Source organism: Mesocricetus auratus, unplaced genomic scaffold (genome assembly GCF_017639785.1).
Source record: "Mesocricetus auratus isolate SY011 unplaced genomic scaffold, BCM_Maur_2.0 Super-Scaffold_100018, whole genome shotgun sequence".
NCBI lineage: Eukaryota > Metazoa > Chordata > Mammalia > Rodentia > Cricetidae > Mesocricetus > Mesocricetus auratus.
The window spans coordinates 5,080,631-5,093,087 of NW_024429199.1; the positions used below are offsets into that span (position 1 = coordinate 5,080,631).

The following is a 12,457-nucleotide window of genomic DNA, read 5'->3' on the forward strand; positions in this document are numbered from 1 at the left end:
TGCAATTACAACCCTCTCACAAAATTATATCGAGTACATGTTTCTTCTGTCACAAGATATCCTGGGGGTGTGTAATGCTGGAAAAACATCTTCATACCAAGTTTGGAGAGTTTGGCCTGAAAGTGCAAACTGCAAAGGCTTTAATGAGTGGCTGGGTGAAGTACAACCTTGGAAATTTTCTTGTTCTTGTAGGGCAGTAAGCATCAGCAGTCTAGGATGCTTGGTGGACATGATGAATTTGTAGAAACCACCAAGGAAATAAAGCAGGCAGAGTGCCAAGACCACTTCCCTGTCAATGCCAATTGTGGCTAGAAAGAAGGCAGTGATTTCAAGACAGTGGATTCTAGAGAATCAAATAAAGTCATGTCCCATCTATATGGCTGTACTCAATATCGCTTTTCTCATAGAATAATTAATGCATACGAATGGACCTTTTCATGCTATGCTTTCCCTTGTTAATGTCTTCTTTAGTATTCCCTTGGCTTCTGAATACTAAATCCATTTAAATCTATTGGTTCACAAAGCTAGACAGATCTGGACTCATTTCTTTGCTCTGTCATTGGGCCCCTATCTAGAGATAATTAAATAATTATTTACTTCTCTTCGAGAACAATTATGTAACAAAGACTGACTTTCAGGTTTTGACAATGTGTAAGAATTTATGTTCTTTTGATTTTTAGTTAATTGCTTTGAATTTATGTATCCATCCTCATATATAATTGAAGAAACAACACCGAAGCTTTATAGTTTGGAAAGTGACTTAGGTTGAAAGCCCATAGCTTAGCCTCGTTTCCAACAAAATAATGTCTAAACTAATGATACATGAAGCTCCAATTTCAGAACAGAGCTAGGAGCAAATTGTCATTCTTATCTACTGCTATAGTTTGGAATTGTAATGTCATTTCAAGGTCCCTGTGCTGAGGGCTTGATTGACAGCCCATGGCCCTATCAGTTGGTGGTGGAGAATTTGGATTTTGGAGCCTTGTGGAAGAAAGGCAAAGAACTGGGAGCGTGCATTTGAAGGGCATATTGAGACCCTAGCCTCTCTGTGTGTTTTTGCTTTCTGGATGCTATGAGGTGAACATACTTCCTCTGCTCTGTATTCCCACCTTGATAAAGGTCTGGAAGGCCTCTTCACTACTGAGATAGAACATGTAGGAAAATCAACTGGAATTTTGATGTATAGTGTCAGAGATTTCTCTATTATTTCTGGGCCATGGTGAGGTGGAACATCATGATATGTGCCTGGGTAAATCTGCTTATCTCAGAACAGTTGAGGGAGGGAGGGGGAGGGGAAAGGGGGAGAGGAAGGAGATCATATCCTTCAAAGGCTTGTCTTCCCTGCCTCACTTCATTTGACTAGTCTAATCCTTCACTGCATAAATCATTGGCAGTCATTTCAGATCTCAGATACACCCCTTTCTTCTGATCTCCAAAGACTCACTCCCTCTTGAGAATACAAACTATATGCATCCCATATGCAAGGGTCCTCAAGGTCTCCACAACTCCAGCATGTTCAAAATCCAAGTTTCACCCGAGACAGCACCAACTCTCAGTTGTAAGACCTTGTGAATGCTTTTAGTTTATTTCTTTTACTTCTGAGTTTAAAATATGATTTATCCCTTGCTTTTCTTCCAAATAATCTCATATAAGTTCATAACCTCTTCTTTCATTAATTATTGTTATAACCTGCTCAGTTTGTATACATAATGTACATGTATGCATCTTTTCAGGACTGAGCATTCGCCATTGGATAACCAATTGCTGTCCTCCTCCCTGGGGAAGACTATTTCTCCCACTCTAGGCATTCTTTTGTTGCCTGTAGTCCCTTGTGTAGGGCTGAGGCCCCATGATTTTTGCTCCATCCGCTTTGGTACATCTGCTGCTTTTGTCCTTGTTCTGCCCATATTTAGGCAGTCATTTTGGTATGTGGATTCTGACATTCCTAGGAGACACAGCATTGCAGCAAAGTCCCTGATTGTTTTGTGAAGTCACACATCATTAAGATACAATAGCCCAGAGCAGGCATTCTTATTCCAAAACAGTAAAGTGATATGAGCTCCAAAGTGCCTGTACCCTCATATCTACCCTCATGATTGCCTAGTAGGTTGGTCCAAAGTTTTGCCCAAGACTTCCATTGGTAGATGTTATCAACAGTTTCACACATCATTCTCTCAAGGGCTATGTGCACACTCTGATCATACAACACATTGCCCAGACTTCCAGCCATTCCATTCTGTACCAGTAGCTGAGTGATAACTCATCAACATTTTTGTAAATAGGCCAAGGAAAGCCTCATGAGATAGTACTTAAAGACGTGTGAGATTTAAATAATCCTTGACTGGCCAAAGAGATGACTCAGTGAGTAAAGTTGGTTGCTTCTAAGCCTGAAGATGTAAGTTCAAACCTAAGACCTACTTGTTGGAAGGAGAAAGCCAAAGTCTGCAACTTATCCTTGACTTCTACACACACACACACACACACACACACACACACACACACACACACACACACACGCACACACACACACACACATACACACCACACAAACTCACATCCCATCACACAAAATAAAGAACATGGTCTAAAACTTTAAATAATCTTGCCATCTTTTTAAACAGTAAAAGGTAAAATAAAAGATAATGTTTTGCTGGTGAATAAGGACTGTGGTCCTTGCATGAGCTTCTGTGGGTTTGTCAAATTTAGAATAAATCTTGGTGGCTTTTGTCCTCTGGGCTTCACAGATGATTTCCTGACCAACTTGCTGTGAACTGTGCAACCGACATGGCAGTTCGGCTTCATGTAAGGCTGAATGCACAGGTGTCAAAGTCACTTGCTTCAGATATGCTCCTGATGGCCATGGCTTCCATTGTTGTGCACAATGAACTTCTTAATGGTCTTGTCCTGGGGATCCACTGGGAGCAGCTGTCATGCTGCATATGAGCATGGCCTTTCATGGTCCTCCTTTTTCCCTCCTTCTCCTCTTCTCTCCCTCCTCTTCTTCCCCTTCCTCCTCCTTTTTGTTTGTTATCTTGAAAGCAAGGTTCTGAGAAAGATACATTATTCATAATCTATAAACCTCAGACCCATTATCCTGTAGTATGGGTTTTGTCTGTACAACCATACCTGATTTAGTCACACGTTTTCTCTGTACATGTCACAGAGCTAATGTAGACTGAGGGTTAGGGAAAAACTAGCACACAAAATATGGCACACTGATTATTGACATCCATTTAATCTGAAGCTTTCTGTAGAAGGTCTGGTCATTGTTATGGGCTCAGAAAGTTTCTGGTTTTGTACTGTAAAGGAGATGCCTGAGGGTGTGATCCTGGATCTAAATGGAAGACAGGTACCTCACTTTTTTGATCATTGTCACCTTTGACTGTGTTTTATTATCTCTGTGTCTGGATATATTCCTTAAGTTCTCAGGGAACTTGGAAATTGAACATAACATTTAATTTATACCTAACTCTCCCGCTATGCCCAGGAAAGGATCCAACACAGCAGGAAGATATGAAATAATAAATATCTCACAGTTTCACAAAAGTTAGTTGCTAAGTCTTCCTCATTGAGAAAACACTGGTTAGCTTCCAGGAGCTGAGTTTGAGTATTCAGCAACTCTGCTCCATTGTCCTAGGAAAAGTTCCATGTGTCAAGGGGAAATACAGTTTTTTTAAATGTATATTAGAAACAAACTAGCTTCACATGTCAATCCCAGCTCCCTCTCCCTCACCTCCTCCCCTGCCCCCAACCCCCACCCCATCCCTTTTCTGCTTCCCAGGGAGGGTAAGACCCTCCATGGGGGAATCTTCAAAGTTTGTCCTATCATCCAGGGCAGGGCCTAGGCCCTCCTCTATGAGTCCAGGCTGAGAGAACATCCCTCTATGTGGAATGGGCTCCCAAAGTCCATTTGTATACCAGGGATAAATACTGATCTATCTGAGGCCCCATAGATTGCCAAGGCCTCCTCACTGACACCCACATTCAGGGGGTCTGGAAAAGTCCCATGCTAGCCATTCAGCCATCAGTCTGGGGTCCATGAGCTCCTCCTTGTTCAGGTAAGCTGCTTCTGTGGGTTTCACCAGCTCGATCTTGACTACTTTGCTCATCACTCCTCTCTCTTTGCAACTGGGTTCCAGGAGTTCAGTTCAGTGTTTAGCTGTGGGTGTCTGCCTCTGCTTCTATCAGCCACTGGATGAATGCTCTAGGATGCTATACAAGGTAGTCAAAAATCTCATTATGGGGGAGGGCATTTAAGGTAGCCTTGATGCCTGTTGGTGTCATCCTTGTAGATCTCTGGAAATCTCACTAGTTTCAGATCTCTCCTCAGACCTATAATGGCTCCCTCTTTTATAGTAACTCTCATCCTATTCTCTATTCTTCCCCGGCCTCAACCTTTCTGCTTCCCCAAGTCCTCCTCTCCCCTCCACTTCTCTCCCTCTCTTTCTCCCAGATCCCTCTCCCCCTCTTCCTCCCCATGCTCCCAATCCCCTCAGGAGATCCTGTCCCATTCCCCTTCTCCGGGGTGTCTTGCATATCTGTCTTAGGATCCTCCCGGTTTCCAAGACTCTCTGGCAGCAGAATTGTAGACTGGTAATCCCGTTTCATGTCTAAAATCCATGTATGAGTGAGTACATACCAAGTTTGGGAATGACCGTTTTTAAGGTGAGCTGACTCCCACACAATGAGGGAGGGAGAGCTGTAAGCTGTGGAATAGTAGACAACAAAAGAAGGAGGTAAGAGTAAGCCCAGTTCTCCTTTTTCATTCCCCAGGGAATAGTTACCTTCCTATTATAATGCACAAACTTTAAATACTCTGTGATGTATGTTTTTAAATTCCTTTCTGGATAAAAGCATTAGCATTTTTGGTGCCTATGTGTTTTTTATCAATATTTTCTCATGCTTCTTTCTTTATTTTTCCTATAAGAATGCTGCGAATGATTTCTTACCTTTCTTGGGGAGTGGAGCAAAGACTGAGAAGTTTTAATATTCACAAGGTTGTGTAGTGTACTGGCACATTTTCATAGTGTGTGACTGGCATGATGCTATTCAGTGAAGAAGGCTGGACTATTGACTTCTGAGCCAATAGTCCTGTTTCATGGTGGCTCCTTCCTGGTAAGTTACAGTTGGGGAACTCCAGTTTACCTCTGAGCTGCTTGTTTTTCCTCCCAGGTTGCAATCCCCATTCTTTATCATTCATGTATCTATGTCCCAATCAATGATGTTTGTATTCTTGCTTGTGCATTTTACCTAGTGTGATGTAACTCCCCGAGGACAAGAATCACGTCAGGATTCTTTTGTGTCACTGAAGGGTGCACATAGCTCAGCTTTGCTGACATGAATGCAGCATAAATCCCTGTTATACATAGAGTCACATGAATGAATCATCATTCTGTGGGTAGCTGTAAACAAATTGTTAATGTTTTTGAGAGGAGCCAAAGAAAATTAGCATGAGCTTCTTTTATTTCAATGCACTTAATTATTTTGATTTGATTGATATTTGGTTTGAAACATAAATGGGGAAGGACTAACAGGTTTGCCACAACATGTGGGGCAAATATAATCTCAGTCATAAAATATAGTTATGAATATTCTGGCTTGTATTCTGACTTTGTAGTACACATTGTGTGTGGGGGAGAGAATACATGTATAAAAGGAAAATGCATAAATCTAATCCAGACACGAGAGACAGGAACAAAGGACAGGGAAAATTCATCATCTTCAGCTCTGAAGCAAACCTTTCTGAGTGTCCACTTTCTGAGGAACGAGTGTGCTCACACCTCTTTTTCCTCTTCTTTCCAAATCATACATCTGAAAAGCATTGTCAACAGAGCCACCATGGTAAGTCAGCAGCGACTCCCACACCCAACTGTGAGTCCTGTTTCCAAGGTGCTGTTTTCACCCTTGTGAAATCTCAAATACAGCTGTAGTTGCAAACATTTCCTCGGTTATACGTAAGTTACATAACTCAAGAGAGAGGGTTGCTCATCCGTGTATTTTCTGTTGGACACTTGGAGCTAGAAAGCACAGCACAGAGCATTCACTAGGAGAATTTAGAGCTGCAAGGTAAAAGCTCTCTCTGTGCCTCTGTCGGTCTGTCTGTCTGTCTCTGTCTTTTCATGTGTGTGTGTGTGTGTGTGTGTGTGTGTGTGTGTGTGTGTGTGTGTATCTGTAGTGACAAAAGACTAGGAAAAGATGAAGAAACAAGGGGAAGTTATTACATATAAATACTTCTAAAAGTGATATCTTTAAGTTATGAAACTTTGAAAATGGAATTTGCATCTTCTATTGCAGTTAAAATGAACAATCTAGGTTTATCTAAGCATGGAATGACTGTTAGAAAAATAGTATTGAAAAAGAAGGTCATTCACAAACATAGTAATTACCAATATTATGTGTGGATACATGTAAACATGACATGACTGCTTTTTTAAATGGCTGGAATTATGTCTGCCCACTCACTGTCCCCCAACAGGAAGACAGTAAATTTTTGTCAAGAGGTTTGGCAGGAAAAGCAGTGGGTGGAAAATAAGCTTAAATTTACCATTTTATTCAATTTAATGGAGAAAATAAAAATAAATAAATTTGACCAACAATATACATGGTTTCATGGGTGGTGTCTGATCTATTATATAAGCATACACAGGTGCCCACACATGCCTGTGCACACAGACACACAGATACATACACACACACACACTTTTCCAACATGAAAAGGCATAATTGAGCTTATTAAGTGTTTTGACAGTAGCATGGGTCATTTGTAGAGGGACAGCACTGTCTTTAAAAATGCTCCCATTTCTCAGCCGGGTAGTGGTGACACATGCCTCCTTTAATTCCAGCACTCAGGAGAGAGAAGCAGGTGGGTCTCTGAGTCAGACAGAGGCAATTCACATTTCCCACTACTTGTCAGTCTGCCTTTTTGTTACACTGATGCTTTGGTCAGTGTTAGTAATTACTTTTGCTTTTATTATGGTAGTGATCACCTGATAACTCAGAAGAGTTTTCTCTGATTTTTTTTAATCATAGGAAAATTACGTTTTCATATTTTCCTTTACTCATCCTTGTGGAACTTGAAGTAAATTTAGACAAAATCAGATTTCCCTTTAAATGCTGGTTTAGGAAAGAATAGGCCTTGTCCTTTATTTTTGTTATATTTTGGAGACAGGGTTTCTCTGTATTGCTTTGGAGCCTGTCCTGGAACTTGCTCTGTAGACCAGACTGGCCTTGAACTCACAGAGATCCGCTTGCCTCTGCCTCCTTATGCTGGGATTAAAGCATGTGCCACCAACACACAAAAACTTTGGTCCTTTCTTACAGTGCTTTGCTTTAAATTTACAGGTAGGAACTGTGTAAAAGACCTGTAAGTTGACAGTCCAGCATTTATTTATTCATGGCTCACCTCTAGCCAGCTAATAAGCAGGAAATTCTCACAGGTCAGTAGTGTGATCAGCCAAAAAGTTCATTTTCCTAGCTTCCTCTGTAGTTGCTGTTAGACGTGTGACCTAGTTTTAGACAGTAAAACCAAGTGGAAGTCAGGGAGTAATGATTGTAGATAGCAATTTGGAGAGGAAGTCTTAAGGGGAAAAACTCCTTTCCTTCCTATCTTCTACTTTTCACAATGTGATCTCCATGTTCATAGGCAAGATAGAGGGGCTGAGTAAGACTAGCTTAAGCTAAAATAGACCATATCAAAAACAAATAAGTACCACAAAACTATTAGAATAAATTAAAACCAGAAAGCATTTCTGATATTGTTAAACAGACATTTGTTGAGCATCCCTTCTGAAACATCAAACATCGTTGCTTGCTTTACATGGATGACTGTAAGACCACTCCCCTACCATCACCTTTATGGTGATTAAGCGTAATGGGAAAGAGAAATAAGCCAGTAGTACTTCAAAGATAGCAGCTCACCATGAAGAGGACACACAGACATGGGTGTTCAAGGTATCGTGGGAAGGACAGCATCAGATCAAAGTGTGTTAGTGGTGACATTCCGGGAGAGAGGATGCTTCAGTTAGGCTGCCAGAAGAAAGTAAGAGTTGGCCAGGCTTAAAAGAGCAGGGTCGTTCTTACCACATGCATCTTCATCTCTTTAACAAAGACATAAAACTGGAGAAGCGGGACTGAATCGGGGAGGGAGGGCTTCAATAAGCCTAGTGCAGCTGCAACAAAGAGTTAGTGTTTAAGACAGGCAGGTGATGGGTCAAAGGAGCTTCAAAGAGCAGTCCAGAAAGAATACAAACCCATGATAGTAATCCAACCCACAAGTCTGAGTGTCTATTACTTGTCAAGCATTGTTCTAAGGCTTGAATTACAAAGGCCGTAAGATTTTATAGCTTGGTCTTAAATGTAATTCTTTCATCTGTATGTTCTCCTAGAGAGTTCTGAGCCCAAACTATCGTGTCCCGAGTCACTGGTTGCAATGACCGAGCAAGCCTGGGGAATCACTTAGCAACGATGCTCTTCTTTCTCTTGAACCCCATAAAAGGAAGCCCAAGCAATAATGGGAGACCTGAGTGTCATCCCTTATGTGACCTACAGTCACTTTGTTTTTGTATGGTGTGCATATATGTCTTTGTATTTGTGTTTCTATGCAGGCATGTGTATGTGTGGGGGCACACATGTGTGGATGCATGTGTATGTGTATGAACATGGGTATAGGCCTGAAGCTGACATTCATGTCTTCTTCGATCTCTCTCCATTTCATTTATTGAGTCAAGTTCCCTTGCTGGGCCTGGAGCTCACCTATCCTGCCTCTCTGGCTAGTTACCTTTCTCTAGAGTTTTTACCTTTGGAGGGTTGGGAGCTATTCTGCATAGGCTCTGGAATCTGAGCCTGGTCCTCAGCCTTCTTCTGAAGGCACTTTATTCACCAGGCATCTCCCAGCTCCTGCTGTCTCTCTCCACAGAGTCTTCTTTCTGAACCTCGCTATCCCTTTACTTTTGATTAAAGTTTCTTTGCTGCTTGGCAACCTGGGTGAGCCTTTATTTCAATTCCTTCAGTAAGAGGCCAAGAACCTGAAAACCTCCAGCCCAGGTCCATAGTAAAGCTTCTTTATATAAGAATACTTAGCTTCGAGTCAGTCGGCTTGTAATATTATGACCAATTGTATGAGGCCTCATTTGAATATTCTGAATGGCTTTGAATCTCTGTTGCCATAAAGATTCTTTTAATTCATCCTCTTGTGATTAATATTCTTGGAAGAGTGATGGACAATCCCCATTTCCCTGTGTTGTGGAATATTATTTTAACTAGGTGAAGGCATGTTACATTTGTTTATGTTACAGAGTATTACATTAGCTGTGTAAAGGTGTGTTACTTGTGTTTATGCTGCCTTGTTTAATTATGTAAAGATGCATTGCATTTGTTTCACGCTGCCTGCTTAAGGCACCTGACTGGTCTGATAAAAAGCTGGATGGCCAATAGATAGGCAGAGAAAGGATGAGGGCAGAGGTGGCAGGGAGAGAGAATAAATAGCAGGAGAAATCTAGGCTTGAGAGGAGGAATGAGAGAAGAAGGATGAGGACAGAATGAGAGATGTCAGGGGCCAGCCACCCAGCTAACCAGCTAGACATGGAGTAAGAAGGAAAGAAAGATTGTAAAAAAACATGCAATAGTTACATATGGTAAGCAAATGATAAGCAGGAATAGAGGGAACTCCAAAAGGGACTAAACCTTTCAAACTTTTTGGTTTTTCTAGTCTATGTTTCTTATCTCTCAGTTTCTGAAATTGAAGTCATTTGGATGGTAATATGCACAGCAGCTTTCCTTGTGGATTATATAATCACTTTGAGTTTCCTGCCCCTTTCCCACACCGGCTCTTACCCCATCCATTAGAAGCATGTAACATTGAGGAGACCTTGGGATTGCAGAAACACAAACCTGTGATTAGAATTATGATGTATCTTGGGCTTGTTATTAAGGTCCTAAGATAAGGCTCTGTTACAGTGCTTGCCTGAACAATTCCAGGAACGTAAATGGGAGGGAAGGGGGAGATTCTGTTTCTTGGTTTGGTTTATAAGCCTTGTGACTATCCCTCTGTGCAGTGTGTGCATGCTTCCTACCTGGGTGCTGATCTTAAGGTGACAGTGGGCCCTGTGGTTAACACCCGGTGGGTGTTCTGTGTCAGCTGTTTAACCCACCCTTTCCACTTCTTTACCCTAATGTGACCTTTTATCTTTCTCTGAGCAGTCATCTGATGCCTCTACCTGGGGAAACGTCCGGGATGTTGTAGGACATGGTAGGACTTGGAGAGCCACTGGAAGGTTTTTGAGCAAGTAGCAGCGACCTAGACTACATTTTAATTGGATTGTTTCTTCGTTGTTTTCAGAATATTCTTTGGTGGGGGAATTGGGGACAGGCAACAGCAGAGGGAGGAAAGGAGGGAGGCCAGTTAGGAGGTTGGTTTGGGATGTGGCCCAGGAGCTGGAGTGCTCTGTCACTGGCCAAGCTCCCATGTAGGTGCTTAAGTTCATTATAAAAAGAGAACACACATCGACTCCCAGATCATGGAACTTTAAGTTAATGAGGATGGGTGGAGAGGGACTCAAGGTCAGACAACAGCAAAGCTTCAAACATTAGCCACTGTCAAACTTTAACTGCGAATTAATCAGAGGCAGAAACATGACCAGTGAAATATGAACCAGACAGTATGTGCACATCAAGATTATCTACATATGATTTGGGAGATGGTCAGTGATAACCTGAAATTGCTGGTGTGAGTTTTTTCTTTTGCTTTTCTCTAGTGTTTTTACATAGATACTAAAAATGTGCAGACAAAAGCATTTTTATGAAAACATTTTATGTAAGTAAAATTTAAGTAGGATTTTATTATATTTAAGGAATTTTCTGTTACCCTTTGTTTTTTGATTTTGAACATGTTAGGAAACTACAAAAGGTGCCTAGACTAAAATATTTGATTTATATAAAAAATTGGATGAATAGTGCTACTGTAAAGTTAGTCGTAGTTCACACTTCATTTCCAACTTAAAAAAAAAACCTTGTGTATGTGCAGTTTAACCTACAGAGCACTAATGGAATATTTATATTCTTTTCCTACAGTTTTGCTGTGAACCTAAAATCATTCTAAATAATATTCATTAAAGAAAGATAAATTTCACTGTTCTTCGGTGTTAAGCTGAACATTTTGAATGGAAATATATTTTGAAGTTTTCAGGAAAGGAATGGATCTCACATCTAAGTACCAAAGCAGGTGATATTGTCAGTACATGTAGGTCAAGTCTAAATAAGAGAATCCAGGTAAAGATCTTCCTTGGCCTCATGAAGAAATGTATCAGTGTACCTGTGAATCAGTACATGTGGAACATCCAGGTTCTGTGTGAACACACTTTGCTGGCTGCAAAGGAAGTTAACTGTGAATGCCCTGGGTCGTGTATGGGAAGTGAAATAGTGGGGACACCGGGGAGATGTCGCTGGCTGCAGAAGTCTTTATGTTGCTGTCTTTGCTACCATATTGAGATTTGTTTCTTTACAGGATTTGATCAACTGTCAACCATGATATCTTCCCTTTTTGTAAAAATGTATATTATCTCACCATCTGCTTTCCCGTGTTGCTTTGCAATCTTCATTACCTTTGTTCTGCACGTGGAAAACTCCTGTGTTCTTGAGAAGGGCAACTTCCAAGGAGGTGAGAGTGCTCTTTAGTGTTTGCCATTTGCTCCTTTCTTGGTTTCTTTTCCTGTTGCTGTGGTAAAGTTAACCTGACAAAAGCAACCTCAGAGAGAGAGGGAGGGTTAAGTTTGTCTCACAGTTCAAGGACAGACTACATCCTGGTAGGGAGGGCATGGTGGTGGGCACTGGAAACAGCTGATCACATGGCAAGCACAGTTAAGAGAGCAATGAATGTCTGTGATCAGCTTTCTTCCTCCTTTCTACGTGGTTCAGGATCCAAACCCAGGGAGTGCTGATGTCTACTTAAATTAAATTAACTTCATTAAAGTAACACCTCCCAGACACACCCAGAAGCTAAACAGCTAAACAATCTCACACAGGTATGTCTGGAACCGTGTTCCCTAGGCGATTCCAGGTTGTCAGGATGATAGCTCTAACCTCCATACCTACCATCATTCCTCCTTCTCTTCCCTGCCCTCTCACTCCAGCTAGGCAGAGTCTTACTCTTAGCTGATTTCCATCATGTGATGTCTCTTTTATCATAGTGTATTTGGATTCCTAGTAAAACAAGCTTCAAGGCATGGGACATGACTAGTCTGCAATATTTGAAAAAATGTTGCAATTTACAATAATAAAGGAATAGACAGTAGAGTCAAACTTTGTTTCATTGGCCTTGTTTGGACACCATTCAGAACTCTCCTGAAGGCAGATAAATCTCGGTTACCTGCATCTAATCTATCATCTATCTATCTATCTATCTATCTATCTATCTATCTATCTATCTATCTATCTACCTACCTACCTACCTATCTATCTCCAG

At 41.2% G+C, this 12,457-nt stretch overlaps 1 long non-coding RNA gene across 4 annotated transcripts in view; it reads left to right on the forward strand.

Moving 5' to 3' along the window:
* The first annotated feature begins 5,918 nt into the window (after positions 1-5,918).
* LOC121132857 overlaps positions 5,919-12,457 on the forward strand; it is a 37,996-nt gene continuing 31,457 nt past the window's right edge. For 2 of the 4 annotated variants that reach the window (XR_005869540.1, XR_005869541.1), the window contains exons 1-2: positions 5,919-6,066; positions 11,501-11,653. This is a non-coding gene — a long non-coding RNA (uncharacterized LOC121132857). The remainder of the gene's footprint in view (positions 6,067-11,500; positions 11,654-12,457) is intronic. The other 2 variants (XR_005869538.1, XR_005869539.1) reach the window with 2 other exon arrangements.